This window comes from Arvicola amphibius, chromosome 1 (genome assembly GCF_903992535.2).
Source record: "Arvicola amphibius chromosome 1, mArvAmp1.2, whole genome shotgun sequence".
NCBI lineage: Eukaryota > Metazoa > Chordata > Mammalia > Rodentia > Cricetidae > Arvicola > Arvicola amphibius.
This window is the reverse complement of record NC_052047.1, coordinates 56,348,524-56,366,177: the sequence shown is the minus strand read 5'-3', so window position 1 is coordinate 56,366,177 and position 17,654 is coordinate 56,348,524. Positions and strand designations below refer to the sequence as shown.

The following is a 17,654-nucleotide window of genomic DNA, read 5'->3' as shown; positions in this document are numbered from 1 at the left end:
ACCGGGGAAGTGAGAGGCAGGGCCAAAGGAGGCTCCTGTCCACCTTTGAAGAGATGGTGAGAAATAGGAATCCTAATGATGGCCGCCACCACATCTGGGAAGGGAACAGGATACAGCAATGATGGAGAGAAACATGGTTCTTTCTATTCTGCCATAAAGTATCTCCATTCAGCAGGTAAATATAAAAAATAAAGAACCCAAGCCAGGAGGCAGAGGCAAGCAGATCTCTGTGAATTCGAGGCCAGCCTGATCTACAGATCTAATTCCAGGTCAGCCAGTGCTACCTGTCTCGAAAAGTTAAAAAAAAAAAAAAAAAAAAAAAAAAAAACCTGACTTCTTACACCATCTCATGAGGATAAATAAATCAGCAAGCAACCTAGATATAGGCGCACAGTTCATCAGTGCTGTGTGCAACTCCACTGTAGCCTTAGTTCTGAACACCCAGCTCACATGCTCTGCAGTGTGCATGCTCTCACGCCATGCAACACGAGTGAACATGGCCAGAAATGCCTTAGTGGAGATTCTGCTGCACCTTACAGAGTGCAGTGGTTTTTTACTAACATACAAGGAGTATTGTACACACAGAAACATAATGGTTTAATTACAGGAAACAAGGAACTTTAATATTTTCCTGCCATCATTTCTAGGCATGTTTCAAATTAGTGCATCTTTGAGTTGTACTGTGTTAAACAAACAAGCACATTCACCTTATTGGCATGTAAATTTCCTTTAAGTAAGTGGTAAAAATTATATAATGCTAAAATCATTTTAAAATGAAATTATTTATCATCTATTATCAGTAAGTGTTTAATTTGTATGCCTATATTTCCAGATCTGCATTAAGAAGCTCTTGGGTGCTGGGCGGTGATGGTGCACACCTTTAGTCCCAGCACTTGGGAGACAAAGGCTGGTGGATCTCTGTGAGTTGTAGGCCAGCCTGGTTACAGAGCAAGTTCCAGGACAGTCAAGGCTACATAGAGAAACCCTGTCCTGAAAAACAAAAACATAAAAGTTCTCGGGTAAAAGGATTTGAAGGACCTTGATCTAGAGACAGGCTTTTATTTTTGTGCTAGATAGACGCTTTCAGGGTTAGCATAAAGTTGCTCTAAAATTCACACTGGGGGAGGGGACATGGGGACAATCAAGAACTACCTATATTCTAAATCAGATCCTGCTGAGAGGTGCCAGCACAAAACACAGAATGGGGTTTACCATCAAAGTTTAGAACAAGTGCACTTTAAAACCCAGACAAGAGGTAGGATTTCTTGAGCAGTTTAAATGAAGGTGCAAATTCCTATCTATAAGGAATGTGAATTCCTATATATCCTGTATGTATGTATCTATAATCCCTTCAGATTTCACCTCCTTTTCTACCGCCCATCCTGCTCCAATCACTTCTGTCCAGAGCTACAACAGAATGCCTCTGAAGTCTTCCTCTGGCAAACTACCGACCGCTTGGGTCTCCAGGTGTCTCCTGGGATCAAGCTCCACTGTAGCCACAATGTGCCCTGTGACCGTGGTGATGGTTCCTAAGGGGTTCTTTTGAACACCCCCCCACACACACACACACACACGTCTCAGCTTGTTCTTTGCTGAAGGTACTCAGAGCTGGACGGATTAAAGGCTCAGGTGCTGAGAAAGGCACAGGCACACTTCCTGGTAATGAGACGAAGCCACAGATAGAATCTCCCTGGATCTAAGAATAAACAAGCTTCTGAGCTCCCTCTGTGGAAATGAACAGAGGAAATCCCAAAGGAAAGAAAATACCTCCGCTCACCAAGGCAGAGATGGAGGTGCCCATGGCTTCAGAGGCCAAGTGGAATTCAATGTACACATCTCTTCATATCCCCCTGCAAAAAGTGTAGATCCCCCTTCAGTATTAAAATTTAAGAAAATATCAAAGTCTCAAGAGTTACAAAGCAGGCAGTTGCAAAAAAAGATAGTTAAAAAAAGATTTTCTCCTCAATGTTAGTGGACATGAAAACCCCAGGTGGAGGCGGAACCCTGAGTTTGAGACTAGTTTGGTCTACAGAGTGAGTTTCAGGACATGCAGGGCTACACAGAGAAACCCTGTTTTACAAAACCAAAAAAGAAAGAAAGGAAAGAAAGAAAGGAGGGAGGGAGGGAGAGAGGAAGGGAGGGAGGGAAGGAGGGAGGGAGGAAGGAAGGAAGGAAGGAAGGAAGGAAGGAAGGAAGGAAGGAAGGAAGGAAAACTGAGCTTTTAGGATCCATTCAGGTGCCAAGAGCAACTGCTGAGACCGGCTCCAAGGGCACAAAATATCCTATGTCTCTTTAAAGTAGGCTTTGAGGCTGGTGAGATGACTGAGCAGTTAAGAATACTTGTTGACCTGTTTGCCTTGCAGAGAGCCTGGGTTCAGCTCCCAGCACCTACAAGGTGTTGCACAACCCTTCAAAACTCCAGTTCCAGGTGGTCCGGTATCTTCTGGACTCCACAGGAAGCAGGCATGAACCTGATATGCACACTGACATGCAGGCAAAACATTCCTACACATAAAATAATTTTTATTTTTTAAAAAAGGGTGTGACTTAACCTACTGATGGCCAAACCCAACTGCTGGGATGGTGCTTTTAAATCTACATTTAATTTTTTTTATTGTGGGGGCAAGGTGATATACACAGTGGCACCTAAGTCAGAGGACAACTTTCAGGAGTTTCTGGGGTTGGTTTTCTCCTTCTACTAAGGGTTCTGAGACTGAACTCGTAGCTTTGACAGTTGTTTATTTTGTTTGGTTTTGCCCTACTAAGCCATCTTGCCAACCATAATTTGCATTTTAACCAACATCCCTGAAGGTAGCAAAAGGTTGAAAGCAACACTATTTTTAGAATACCTGCCTGCCTTCCTCATTCCTGCCTCTTTCCCAGGACAATGCATGCAGGCTTTCTGGATGCAGCTTCAGGACAACAGACCAAGGTATGAACACCTCGTACCTGTGTTTTTGACCTGATCTGCACCAGATGAAGTGCGAAATGCAAAATGCAGGGGATACTGACTCTTCCAGGTACCAGAGGGCCTGGTTCAGAGGAGATACCCAGTAAAGGATGGCCAAAATAAGATGGGAATGAGGCTGCCACAGGTCATCATCTTTACTTCTACAGCTAAGCCAGGCACCTACCTGTCGGCAATCTTACACCCTTAGGGAGGACAGATACTAGCCTACCTCTAGGATTTCTTATGATCACTATGATCGCTAATGGCTCATTTAAAATCAGCAGGCCATCTCTTCACTGCCCCCCCCCCCCAGGCAGGACTATTGATCCACCATTGAGCTTCACCATTGCAAGCTTTGGAATCTGAGTCCACTACAGCCAGTGTTAAGCACGTACCTCCCATGATTCTGAGTCTGAAGTCTGGATAGTTACATTTCTGCATGTACAAACAGGGTGACCACTAGCTTCATGCCATTTTCTTTTGATGGGAAGAAGTGCTCACTTTTCTACAAGGATATCCGTGCTAGATGTAAATGTTTGTCTTCAGGGGCACTGCTTTGGGGGTGAGGGGCTACTTGACTTCTGAGCCTACCTTTATGAGTTCTCTTGGGAGCAGCCCTACCTCTCATTGTGAGGCCAGCTGGGGTGCCCAAATGGGTCCTGGGGTGAGCCATCTAGGTGGGTCAGATCCTTTCTCTTGGGCCGGAGCCTGGGACAGACACTAAAGCTGAGTGGATTCTAGTTCATTCTAGGATTGCCGGTGGCAGAACAGTGGCCATATCCAAGATCTGCCATGCCCATTACAAGTATACACCAGCCAGGGGGCCTGCCGCATGTCCTGTGTTGCTAAAACTGACTATCCAACCCTTCTGCCACTTCCTCTAAGCCGCTGTCCCCCAAGAACATCTGTCTGTTACACACATGCTGGACTAGTTTGTATTATTTGTAACAAAGCTTCCTGGTTCTTAAAAACCAGCAGGTGGTTCTTGACAATTGACAAAACCTATTTCCCTCCAATTATAAACAAAATTAACAACATGTAAAGTATTTTCTTTTTTAGGATTTATTTCTTTTATATGGGTATTTTGCCTTCATGCAGATGTGTGCGCACCACGTGCACGCCTGTTGCCATGGATCTCCTGAAACTGGAGTTACAGACAGTTGTGAGCTGCCATGTCGGTGCTAGGAATTGAACCCCAGGCTTTGTAGAGGAGCAGCCAGTGTTCCCAGCCATTGAGTCATTTCTTTGATTTGTTTGATGTGTTTTGTCCTTTGGTGTGTTTGTTTACTTCACTGAACTAGAACACAGAGAAATACTTCAATACAGAAATCATAAGGAAATCCATAAAAATTTTTATGGAACACTTAAAAGAAAAAACTGAAGAGCCCTGATAAATAGCAATTAAATGCCAAGTTTTCAAACTGGGCCAGGTCTCTTTGGTCCCACTCGCTAATCCTGTGAGAATGACAGTTGCTTACGTTCTCTGATGTGAAGGGGGCTTCTGCGTGGGGTGGGCGGATTAACATGCTTACAGGTAAACAAGTTAGCACAACGTGTGCTGTCCATAAACTTTAACGGCTAACAACCGTGACTCCTAGGCTCATGCAGACAGATGTCAGCTCCGTGGTGATTCAAAGAGGTAAATTCACAAATGAATGAGAAAAGTAAGTAGTCACTCAAGCTGAATCGTATGGATTTGCCAATATTCAATTGGCCAATCAAAAGAAAAAAGTTTTTCTTATGGTTCAATGCAACTCATTGTTCAAGTTGTTTGGGTCTCTACTGAATCGGGGTGGAGGGGCCTGCAGGACCTCAATCTTTCACTCGCTTAACAAAGACCAGCAACCGCCCACAAGACATCGAGCAAACCTTTCTCCACCCGGGCATGAGAAAAGTGCACAACTGAACAAGAGAGCAACAGAGCGGGCTCCCGGAGCAAGGAGGAACTGCAGGAAATGCGGGCACCTTTCCTCCAAGCTGCCACCAGATCGGTGCTCTCCCTCCTTTCCTCCCTCATTCCCGGCTTCGCAGGGGCCTCTCCTGGGCTGCTGAACACAAAAGAACCGGCTGCGAGGCGGCGCGCGAAGCTGGGAGCCTCCAGGAATCCGCTGTCGCCCTGGGGGATGGGGTCGTCCCTGAGACCCGCCGTCCCGAGCGCCACCGCGGCGTTTCCCCTCCCTGTTGGACACGAGCTGAGGATTGGAGCCGAGCTCCTCACAGTTCCTCTCCGACCCCTTCTTGTAAACTCAACCCGAGTCCCGATCTTCCAGCAGCCACGAATCTGTGGTCTGTCCACACTCCTCTTTGTTGTCCCCGGACCCCGCATTCAGTCAAGGTGTACACCGAGCGCCCCTGGTCTCCATCCCCAGGAAAGCCGAAAGTGTCGGCTCTGTGCGACCCAGAGGGTTGGTTGAAGCCAGGGCTTCTAGACCCGGGTGCGAGCGCTCAGCAACGGCCGCGGGGAGGCGGTTTGCTCTTGCACCCCCGTCGCCCTCCGGCTCGGGCCAGTAGTACTGTGCGTAGCACATAGGTAGCAGACGGTGGCTGGGAGTCCCGCGTCCCCCGGGCCTTTCCCGGGGTTCTCCTTACCGCAGAAGAATTCTCAAGACGGGGACTGAGGGCTGAGTCTTGAGACTCAATCCTCCTCTGCTCTCGCCGCCCTTTCCGAGAGCCGGCCGAGGGCCTGGGAGTCTCGCCGCCGCCTGCTCACGTCTCCGGAACCCAGGGACCTCCACCCCTTCCATAGGATGGAAGAAGCACCCGAGCAAAGCAGTACCGCATGGAGCCGGTCACCACCACGGGAAAAAGTTTGCTCGCTCTAGCGGGCTCTTCAGATCCCGGGATCGCCCGGTAGCCGGAACCCAAACCACCTTGCAGCCCCTCCACCTAGGCTCCCGCCACCTGCTGTGGAGGCGGTAGGAGGCGCTGGACGACCTCCTCCACTTCCCATTCCCTGCCCTGGGGGTTCTAGAAGAGGGTGCGCTCAGCCTGGTCCGCACTCGAAACTACTCACCGCTCCGCTCCAGCTCCTGCTCGGGTCTCGGCGCTCTCCAGCCCCACGCCTCCCGGGTAGCTCCCACTGCCTGGTTCATGAATTATTTAAATCCAGTCTCCGGACACAACCCTGGTTGCTGAGTGAGAGCCCGCCCCTCTGCCCCGCCCCGGGTTGCCTAGGGGCGCAAGAAACAGGATTACCGGACCCCAGAACTCTGAGAACCTGTTGCGTCCTCCTGGGTCCTCCGGCGAACATCTAAGGTAGGAACTAAGGGACACCGACTCCTTCAGAAACGGACTCACCCGTGGCCGAGCTCAAGACCAGGTGCCGGGGTCTCTACCCGGCTCAGTAACTTTAAGAGCACTAAGTCTAAGGCTCTAAGCGCTCTCTGATTGGACGGACCTTCAGAGCAGCTCGGCCACAACGCCCTGGGGCCATCCACCGGACAGAGTGTATTTCCTGCTGAAATCCCTGCTCAGCCCCAGAACACCTTTCTCTATCACCTAATCCTAAATGGCTCCTGGAAAGGAGGCTAGCTCCTAAAATCTCTCTCTTCCACGTTTTTTTTTTTTAATCCTGGCGTCCAGTGCATTTCATTAAAAAAAAAAAAAAAAACTAAGGAAAAATTATGGGGCTGGGATGTTATCGCTGTACTATCAGGGATGGAGACTCTATATCGACTCACATTCCTGGATTCAACCAACGGTGGGTGGGGGAATAAGAAGAATAGCACCACTGGGATAGTTCTACCACCAAAAGATGCTTCTGAAATATGGAGGGGGGGGGTCAGGATAACAGACTCATAGAAGAATGAATGGGGGTGGGATGAAAGTAGTATAGTTATAGGGACAAATGAACTTTCCTAAAAGATATATTTTATATGGGTGAATGTCTCGCCTGCATGTATGTATGTGTGCCACGTGATCATGGAAAGCAAAAGAAGGCGATGGGTCCCCTGGAACTGTAGTTACAAACGGTCATGAGCCACCATGTGGGTGCAAGGAATTAAACTCGGGTTCTCTGCAAAACCAACCAGTCAATCTCTGGCCCCCACAAATGAACCTTAGTTTAGTAATCCTTTCACCTCAAAATCTATTATAAACTGAGGATGGGAAAGGGGGATATGGAAAAAATTCTTAAAGTTGAAATTGACTTTGAGTGTGCATATTTCCAAGTCTAGAATTGGGAGTTCAGAAAGATCCCTGAAAAATCTCTCACAGCTGTGGTCCGCAATGTTCGCGTACCAGGGTGTTAACACTGCCAGTTACCTCCTTTTCGGTCTCTGGTGCTCTCACCCCCCCCCCAAGCTTTTCTGCTCAGAAGCGGACATTCCACTGAGGCTGGGGTGGGGGAAGGCAGTTCTCTCTCCTGAGAGCAGCTATGTGGCCCAGATCTGCCTGCCTATTTTAGCAGTGTAAGACACTGATGGCCTCTTCCCTCTGAATCTCAGCTCCCATGTCTGCAGAAAGTCACAGGGGTGACATGCTCACTTTCAAGCCTCGTAACATCCACAAAGCAAGAACAGTGGTATGATGAGGCTCCAGACCATGTGCTCTGAATGAATTTTATATAATCTCAGCAGCAAGAGTGTTCTGATACCCTATTAATGATTAATGAGAATGATGTAGGTTTAATAACTTGCCTGGAGTCACATAGTGAGTGAAACCAAAAATCTGAGCCCAGGTCTATCCTCCAGCACCTAGAAAATAGCTGACAGTGTCTCTGACACTGAAATGAAATGGGCGGCCATTGCTGTGTGACTCTCCTGAGGAGATGTGAGCAATTCCTGCTCACTCCAAACAGGGCCTTCATTGATAATAAACCAAAGAATCATTTCTTCCCAAATCTATCTTGGGGGGATTATTTATAGGAATGCAAGTGAGGGGTTCCTAAAAGAGAGGGGCATGGAGAACTCAAAGGTAAGCCACAGCAACAGGAAAGCCCATCCTAGCATGGCTGCAGCTCATGAAAGAACCACATTGCTGGAGCTCACTACGCAGCTTGCACGCAGCTCCGCTAGAGACTGGAGCAATTGTGTAATGAATGCCGCTGTGGGGTCTTAGGAGCCGTTAACTTTCTGAGCATTGCTGAGGCTTACCCTCCTCCCTGTAGGAAGGGCTGTGTCAAGTCAGAGGAAATGGCCAAATAACCATCCGCCTTCACATTACCTAGGACACTTAATGCGTCAACAGTTCCTTGCATTTTCACATTCGACCCTAACACCTATTCTGTCGGAACCATTGTATACATTCAGCCCCAACAAATGAGTAACAGTAAGATGTATCCTGGATAGCCTTAAGCAGAAAAGCAGCTCAGCAGTTACATCCTCCTACTGCTCTGGCAGAGGATACTAATTTTGTTCCTAGCATCATTTGAATGGCTCACAACTGCCTGTAACCCCAGCTCTGGGTCTCCTGTAATGTCACCTTCTGGTCTCCTCTGGCAGCTGCCCTCAGGTGCACATACATACTGATACACATAATACAAACTAAAATAGGTTTTAAATGTAACAAGGGTTGTATGGCTTTAGAAATGAAGCACTGGGTCAGGGGCATTATAGCTCAGTAGAAGGGCACGTGCTTAGCATGTCTGAGGCTCAGGTTCTAGTACCACATGAAGAGAGAAGGAGGAGGCTTGCAGAAATAGTGATACATAGCTATAATCCCAGAACTGCAAGGACTGTGGCAGTCAAGGCCAGCATGGGCTACCAAAGTCATTGTCAGAATACACAGAAGATCAATATTCCGTAGTCCTTTCCTTGAAAAGATACTTCTTAACCCGGTGGTGGCGGCACAAGTCTTGAATCTCCAACACTCAGGAGGCAGAGGCAGGCAGATCTCTGTGTTCGAGGTCAGCATAATCTACAGAGTGAGTTCCAGGACCGTCAGAGTGACATAGAGAAACTTTGTCTCGAAACAAACACAAAACAAAAACCTTCTTGTGGTTTTAGGTATTTTCTTTTTCAGCCACTAAAGTAAAATATATTTGTGAATGATTATTCTAATTAACCTGCCCATTTCTACCACGAATGAAGGTGTTCTGAAAGGAACAATGTCACTTTTCACATTCCCTGGGCAGTGCCGCTTTAGGGGGTCTTTGAAGACAGTGGTCTCCACAGCAAAGCTGAGCAAAGGGGTCTAGCAGAGGCTGGAGTAGCTCAGCCCCGGGCCCCTTGCTCCCTGCACCCTGGAGCTTACTTTTTCCATTTACTTGAGATTTAAGAGGGCCGTTGATTCTGAAGTGCCTGGATCAACTATTTTGAGCCTGCCCTGGGGATAAAGGACTACCTGGTCATCCAGTTTTGGAAGCAGTCCTGGGACAGGACCATAGAAGGCATGTCCCTCAGATGAAATGAAGCCAGAGGGCATAGAGCCTAGGCAGAGTGGAACTGCTAGGGACATTTGTGATTGATCATAGCAATGAACAGTTTCAATAATTAAAATAATGTTTTTCTGTGACTCAAACACATGGCATCATATGTTTAGATAATAGAATTTTGCATCTTAACACTGCTCTTAAGATTAGAATTTATGGCCGGGCGGTGGTGGCGCACGCCTTTAATCCCAGCACTCGGGAGGCAGAGGCAGGCGGATCTCTGTGAGTTCGAGGCCAGCCTGGTCTACAACAGCTAGTTCCAGGACAGGCTCCAAAGCTACAGAGAAACCTTGTCTCGAAAAAACCAAAAAAAAAAAAAAAAGATTAGAATTTATGTAACATGTAACCAAGGAGTGAGGAAGAAGGAAGTGAGAAGAGAAGAAAAACGACAAAAAGAAAAAGGGGGAGAGGCAAATAGCTTCAAGCAAGCCAACATTTCCCTGTAAATATTTTCCTGCACGGTTTCCTGCTCCTCTTGCTTTTCTCTACCTGCTGGGCTATGCTGCCAAGAATAACATTACTGGCATTTGATAACCAAAAGGTGATAAAAAAATTTCTCTTGTTAATCAGGTGTGATCTGTGCCTGATCCACCAGGCCTAGTCCACAGTCTAACTTGAGAGCAGAGAGAGAGAGAGACAGAGAGAGAGAGAGAGAGAGAGAGAGAGAGAGAGAGAGAGAGAGAGCTTCCACACTAAGATAAAGCAGATGGAGGAGCCAGACAGAGCAAGAGGAAGACTGCAGGGTCCCAACTTAACACGGGGGGGGGGGGGGGAGGCGCAATGGGGGAAAGTTCAGTCAGTGGTTTAATAGGAGTGAGTGTGAGGTGTTGTGTTTGGGGCTTGACTGTCTACCTCCCAGTCTGTAACTGTTTCAGATTCCTGGTCCTTAGAGACGGTTCTCATCTCAGATGGTAGCAATATGCGCTCTATCAAATGGGGCAATTAATTTATCTTTAATAACCCATGGAGACAAGGAGAGCATCAGAAAGCCAGAGTTACCAGGTGTGAGGGCATCCCACCACCAAACTTGCCTATGCAAGGAAGCAGTTCCACCTGAGAGAGAAACGGGTACATGAAGTAGGAGCGAGTCCATCACTATCAATTCCAAAGCAGGCAGTTGTCATAAACCACTCAAGCTTCAGCCAGGAACTCAACAACCCAAAGCAAAATTCTCACCTGTGCTAAGCTATGTGCCTCCCCCTTCCTTTAAAGACTTCCTAATTAGTGCTCCCCCTTGACAGCCGAAAGTTGACAAGCTTTTCATCTATTAAAAAAAAATACTCACTTCATTCCCAATTGCCCATAGAAATGTCATTCCTCAAATCATCCTTTAAAGCAGTCCAGGTACAGTCTCCTGGTGGCTGCCTCATTAATCCACGAGCTCAGCAAATGCCCTCATATGCATGGTGTTTGCACGGGAGTCACGTTTCTTAATTCCTTGAAAATTAAAACGTAGGAGCCCTAATGGGACTTCTTATCTCTAGGGAGACAAATAGCAAAGTTTAAAACATTATACAACTGAATTTTAAAGTTAGACTATGCGCAGAGACATTGAACTCCATGGTTACTGCTAAACAAACCTTCAGGAGATTCTAACGTGGGCCAGGGATTATAGAAGCCTTTTCTTTGCTGGGGGGCGGAACTCTTGCATGTACACACCAGAGGTCCAGGTCATGCTTCCGTCCAAGTCTCTCCCTCAACAGCCACATTCAGGACAATCTCTCACTCAGTGTTTGAAGCAGCTGCTGGAGGCAAAGGGACAGAACGGAAGGGCTAGACTCCAGTGAGCTCCCTTTGGCTACGGAGAACACAGAATGATTTTTTTTTCTTTTTAACTAGCAAGGATGATGGCTGTTTCCAGTTTCCTTCTGTGGAACCACAGATGGAAGCCAGGACCTCAGCATGTTAAGCCACACAACGAAAGCATGAGGGGCATGTCAGCTGGGTTTTTGTCAGTTTGACACAAGCGGGAGTCATCTAAGAAGAGGGAACTTGAGTTGGGAAAACGCATCCGTCAGATTGGCCCGTAGGTAGGCAAGTCTGTGGTGCATTTACCTGATTGATAACTGATATGGAAGGAGCCAGAGCACTGTGGGTGGTGTCAGGCTTGGGCCGGTGGTCCAGGTATATAAGAAAGCAAACTGAGCAGGTGAGGGTGAGCAAGCCCATAGGCAGCATTCCTCCCGGCTTCTTCAATTCCTGCCTCTTGGTTTCAGTCCTTGTTTGGATGTCACTCAGTGATGAACTATTCCCTGGGAGTGTGAGATAAACAAACCCTTTCTTCCCCAAGTTGCTTTTTGCTGTGGTGTTTATCATAGCAACCGAAAGCAACTAAGTTCTTAAAGCTTTCTTTTTGTGCCTGTGACAACATAGTATCTTTATAGATTCTTTGGGAATTTTACATCATATACCTTACTCACATTTACTTCCCAGTCCTTCCATGTCTGCTCTTTCCACCCGTATGACCCCTTCCCCTAACAAAAGGAAAAATACAAGTCCAATTTGGGTTATCTATATATTCAGTGGAGTGTGGACAAAATCACAGTGGCCTGCCCCTTAAGTAGAGCTGAGTCCTTCCCCTCCCATACCCCCACGGGAAGACATCTCTATCACAGATTTTACGAGTTCTCTTTGATGGCTTCCTATTTAGGCTGTTACTTTATCGAGGGGATGGGAGGTGGCCGTTGTCAGGGATGTTTCCATGTCCCTGTTTCTCAATTGTGTGTCTGCAGTTATTGCTATCACTGCCAAGTGGCTTCCTTGCTCTACAGTCAGCAGAGGCATGGATCATGGGCTTCCACATGGTTTCTGGCTACAGCACAGACCACGAAAATGGTCCCTGGTTATAGTAGGGTCAGGGATCCAGACAAGGCCCTCAGAGGCAGCAGGGACCACCGACATCAACATGACTTTAGCCTGCAACACAGACCACAGGCATCAGCATTGCCCTTGGAGGCAACATATGTTACTCACAACAATACAGCCCCCAGAGACAGAACAGCCTACAGAAACCAACGTGACTTCATGTGGCAGGGCAGGCCACAGACAGCCACTTGGCCTTCTATGGTAACACGGGCCACAGATATCAACACAGACCCAGCTGCAGCAGGACTCTGGTACCAGACATGGCCCTTGGCAGCAGCTCAGACACAGACATCACCATAGCCCTGGGTGACACTACAGACAGCTCACATCAACATGGTCCCGACGTGCAGCTCTGCCCAGGGACACCATCATGGCTTTAGATGGCAGCACAGGCCACAGGCATCCCAATGACTCTCGGTGGCAACACAGACATCAACACACTGCAGTAGGACCACGGACTCCAACACGATCCTTGGCAGCATACTGGTTCTTAAAGACCAGTATCCAGTATTTGAATAGACTGCCCTTACCCATGAAGACCAAAGGGTATCAAAGCCAGTTTGCTAGAGGGAGATATTTGTAGGAATCATGCTTGGAAACAGTAACAATGGTTAGATGACCCACTGACCTGGTATACCCAGTGGTGTATACATACCTGGTATATACAGAGCCCCTGCCTGTAAACAAGAGGAATAGAGAACCAGCAACCGAGGTTGTCTTCAAACCTCCACACCTGTACGTGCCTTTCCTCGAGTCATACACACACTAGTTTTTAAAGATTTACTTATTTATTTATGTATATGAACACTCTGTCTGCATATATGCCTGCCTGGCAGAAGAGGGCATTAGATCCAACCACAGATGGCTGTGAGCCATCATGTGGCAGCTGGAAATTGAACTCAGGCCCTCTGGAAGAGTAACCGGTGATCTTAACATCTGTGCCATCTCACCAGCCCCCCATGTAAACTTTTTAAAGAGGATTGAACAAAGGAGCCCTTAGAAAGAAGGATCAGAATTCTTACTGAATTTCCAGAGGACAAAATGAGATGTTGCTTAACACATGATAGGTCTTCAATAAATCCCAGAAGAAAACCAAGGGGCAACAGTGAAATCTTAAGATTTGAAGAAGACAAACAACTGTGGCAACAGCAAAAGCATCCTGGAATATAATGGAGTATTCTGCGGGGCGGCCAAAGGCATCTGTGACTGTCACTTACTAACCTACTGGCATTTCCCAGGCACCGAATTGCTTACATTCTCTTAATTAAGTCCTAACAGCTGGAGGAGGGATGTTTTATTCATTTTCCAGAGAAGAAAACTGAGATTTACTGACTCAGGACCTACTTAATTAAGTCAACAGTCATCTTTAGTGGAGGCAACCATTATTTTAAGCACCGTACATACACAGTATTTGAGATCATTTCAGGAAATATTATCCAACAAAACGAAACAGAAGTATGCTGAATAGCCATTTGATTCCACTAGTTGTTGAAGGGATGACTTAAATATGCTGTCATACAGCCTAGAGGCCCAAATCAAGCATCCTCAAGGATCCTTCTGGAAGCTGTGAGAGAGAATCTGTTCCAGGCTCTTTTCCCTTTGGCCCAGATGTTTTTTGATTGGCAGGTACGATGTCCCATGTGTCTTTACAGCACCTTCCCTCTGTGTACATCTGCCTTTGGATCTAAACTTTCTCCTTTGTGAAAGGATTACACTGAACATATGATCTCTCCTCACCTGACCATCCTGAAAAAAAAAAACCTACATTTAAATAAGATCCTGTATAGGCCTAAGGACACTGACATCATTGAAGAGCACACAACTCCACCAGAGCCACGTCATTTCATGTTGCAGCATCTAAATGCTCTGGGAAGTTGTCATGCCTGAGGATGACTAACTAGCAAGTAGTTAAAGCAGGATTCTGAGTCTGGCTGACTCTATTGGTCACACCTTTAAGCAAGGTGTGCAACCAATTTTCAAGGAGAGAAGTCTTGAGGAAAATACTTCAGAAATTATCACCTACTGATCATGAGAACAAATTTATTTACCCAACCAATATCTATTGATATACAATATGCTGCCAGCCTGATGCAAGTCCTTGAGACCAATTCCAAACAAAATCAGGATTTCTGCTTCCTTGCAGCCATTGTTCCAGACAAGAAAACAGGCAACAAACATTCAAGCTGGTAGAAACTGGTAAAAAAGCTATAAAACAGAGCTGGAAGGACAAAGCACACTGTCCTGAGCACGGGGCGACTGAGATGGGTCTCAGTGAGCAGGAGGTGGGGTGCGGACCAGGTGGTCAGGAAGAAGGGAACTACAGGGCAGAAGGCATGAGAATGAGCAGGCTGGCCTGGCCTGGAAGCTCCCACGAGACCCAGTGCTAGCCAGAGAATGGCAGGCATGCCCAAGTCAATGTCAATTAGCAGCGAATGCACTTCCAAATCCCTCTTCTTACTTCCAAGTTGGAGGCTTTTAGTACAAGAACAGAGACAGAGAAGCTGAAATCTGGGACTGGAAGAGAGCTTTAGCTTTTAAGAAGCACTCAGACTGTGCCAGGCAGGCCTTGCCTTGGGCACTCTGAGACACAGAAGTGACGTCAGCCCATGTTGATGAGAGACTCATTGCTTGGGCCTGGAGACTCATGCACTATAGTTGATCAATTGAGTTCTATTGAATGGCAGATTAAAAACAAGCTAATAACTTAAGAGGAAAATGTGGACTTCAGGACACAGTTCAGCGACACAGTGCTTGCCTAGTAGGAGCAAGCCCAGGGTGTGTTCCCCAGGGCCACGTAAAAACAAACGAATACATTTTTTTCCCTTTAGTCCCTAGATCTGTCTTAGTCCTAGATCTGTCTGAAGGCAACAAAGTGATAACGATCAGGCTGGAGAAACAAGGTCTTGGGAAACTAACTGAGGTTAGAGGAGTCTAGAGATGAACAGAAACGCAAAGGCAGAGTCGCGAATCTGCATTAGAAACATTGATGGACATTCATTCTGCAAGATTTCAGGAACTGATTTTATTCTCAATGTGCAAAGACTTAAAACCTCATCCCTTCCTTAACTCAAAGAGGTGGGAACCACAGAGAAAGGAAAACTGATAGTGACTTCTGTCCAGAAGTCCCCTGCTAAGGAGAGGTAGCTCTGTGGAAATGCCAGGGCCCACTGTGAACACAGCTGTCAGACTCGGGTCAGAGAAATCACTGACCCTGGGTAACAGGTGCTGGGGTTGCTTGGTACAGTTCTGAAATGTCCCATTATAGAAAGACAAAGGAAAATATGGAAGGTGGGTGACTTGGATACCGAGGAATGCCAATGTTTGCTTGGGGGATATGAAAGCAGTTTGGAAGGAGGCAAGAACTGGGGGTCATCTAGAGTCAAAGAGCAAAGGCAGAGACAAAGAGAGGGCTGCCCTGAAGCTGCTTTCTATTGCTTATGTCGGTACTCTTCTAACCCTGGTCCTGTCTCCCTTCCTCTTCTCTCTGCCCCTTCTTTTGAAACAAGGCCTCACGACATAGTTCCGGCTGACATGCTGCTTGCTAGGATGACTTCAAACTCTCCACAGAGTTCTGTCTGCCTCTGCTTCCCAAACAACGGGATTAAAAGTGTGCACCACCATGCCCAACGCATAAAGTATTTCTTGTGAAGGAAAATGTCAAGTGTACTCCGAGCTTAGTAAAAAGCCACCTCTCTGTGAGGTGGAGGGGAGTAACATGTTTTTAAACGGACCCACCTGGGGCTCACTCTCACTATGATACACCTCATTTTCTGTGTCCCATTGGACTCCCAAGGCAACGGCAGTAAGATGGCAGAGGAGGTCTAATAGGAGAAGACCCTCTGAACACTGCAACCTGCATGTGTTTATGGCTATGTGACACAAAATGACTTTCCTCAGGAGCTGGCCGCTCCCTCCACCCATCCTACAAGCGTGTTACTTATGGAAGAATGATACCAGAAAGATGATACAGCTCTATGGGGTCAACAGAGCTCTGGCCTTAGGCCAAGGAGGCATCCCTCCTGTAGCACCACGCTTGGCTACGTGAAGAGGACCACCTGCCCTCCGCAGCCATCCTCACCAGAGAAAACAGTCCTGTGTGCTTTCTAGCCTTCACAAGCGCTGATGGGACCAAACACATTCCCAAAAATAGAAGCACTTGAGCCCAGTTGGCCTTCCATACCCATGGGCTCCGAATCGAAATATTCAAGATGGACTATTACAAATATTACAGATGAAAATATTCAAAAACCCATACTGCTGCTGAAGTGTGAGGTACAGTCTCCCTGAGTGGCCAAATCTGTTCTGAACTCTCTTCCTTGTCATTGTTCTCTGAACAACGCGGAAGGACGGCTGTTTACATGGCATTTACATTGCATTTTGTATTGTAATTGGCTGGAGATGATTGGATCCAGGAGGGAGTGTGAATATTATGTTCAACCACTACCTGATTCTCCGTGAGGGGCCGAGGGGCTAAAGATCTGTTGTCTAAGAATGCTTCTGCTACCATTCCTCCACGGATCCCAAGGGAGAACTGCATTTTCCTTCTGCCAATTTCCACGTTCCAAAAGCGAAACCAAAATCTCTGTTGAGAATTTGTTCTAGAATGTCTTCCCCACAGATTGTTCACTGGAAGTGTCTACCTTTTTAAATTAATTACCTCAATCAGATGCCAAACAGAAGAGTTCCATCTTTTCTACATTCTTTATCATTTTCAGTATCTCCCAAGCTTGACTGTTTCCCCACCTGGAAGAAACTCCTTGTGGATAGTCACAGAGCCAAGCCATGAGTTTCCTAGTCACACCCTTTTGGTATCCTGCCAATAGCCACTTCCACACAGGACTTTGCCCCTGGATGTGTGACCTAACCTGACCAATAGCCATGGTGATCTGGGTGTGGGTGGGACCACATGCCAGTGGTGCATCCCGAGCAGGCTGTACCCACGCTCGTTTCTGATTCTACCCTCCAGTCTCCAGCCTAGACCTGGAGCAATCCAGTACCTTTCTGACATAGTCTAAATTAAGCCAGGAATGGCTTTTATAGAGCTCTGACTGACAACCACACACCTCTGACAGCTCTTCCACTTCATTTTCTAACCCTGCCCTTGCTTGCTAGTCTCCATGTGGCGGCGTTAATTCAACTGTTCAGCACAGGCAATGTCTGGGCTCTCCCTCTGGGCTCAGTGCCAGGGCCTGGAGCCAGCAAGTGTGCTGAAACACAGGTTCGAAGCCAGGTCCTGCTTTATCCAATACTCTGAAACAGAGTTTGGATATAAACAGTTTTTTAAAACATTTAAAACTGCATTAAATGCCATTGGCCTTTAATGACCAGTTTGGGCATCTCATTTGCCCCTTACACAACCATGTGCAACAGTGGCCCAATGAAACAGTCAACCACATGCACACACTCATCCACTCGTCATATTCCTTAGCGTTGTGCTCTGTGCTCAACTCTGCTTTGCTATGAGGATAC

The 17,654-nt window shown here is 47.0% G+C and overlaps 1 protein-coding gene across 1 annotated transcript in view; it reads right to left on the bottom strand.

Moving 5' to 3' along the window:
• Positions 1 to 16,977, bottom strand: part of Prom1 (prominin 1) — a 110,576-nt gene extending 93,599 nt beyond the window's left edge. The window contains 1 exon segment of the mRNA XM_042054961.1: positions 16,843 to 16,977. The gene's annotated coding sequence lies outside the window, so the exon portion shown is untranslated.
• Between the last annotated feature and the right edge of the window lie 677 nt (positions 16,978 to 17,654).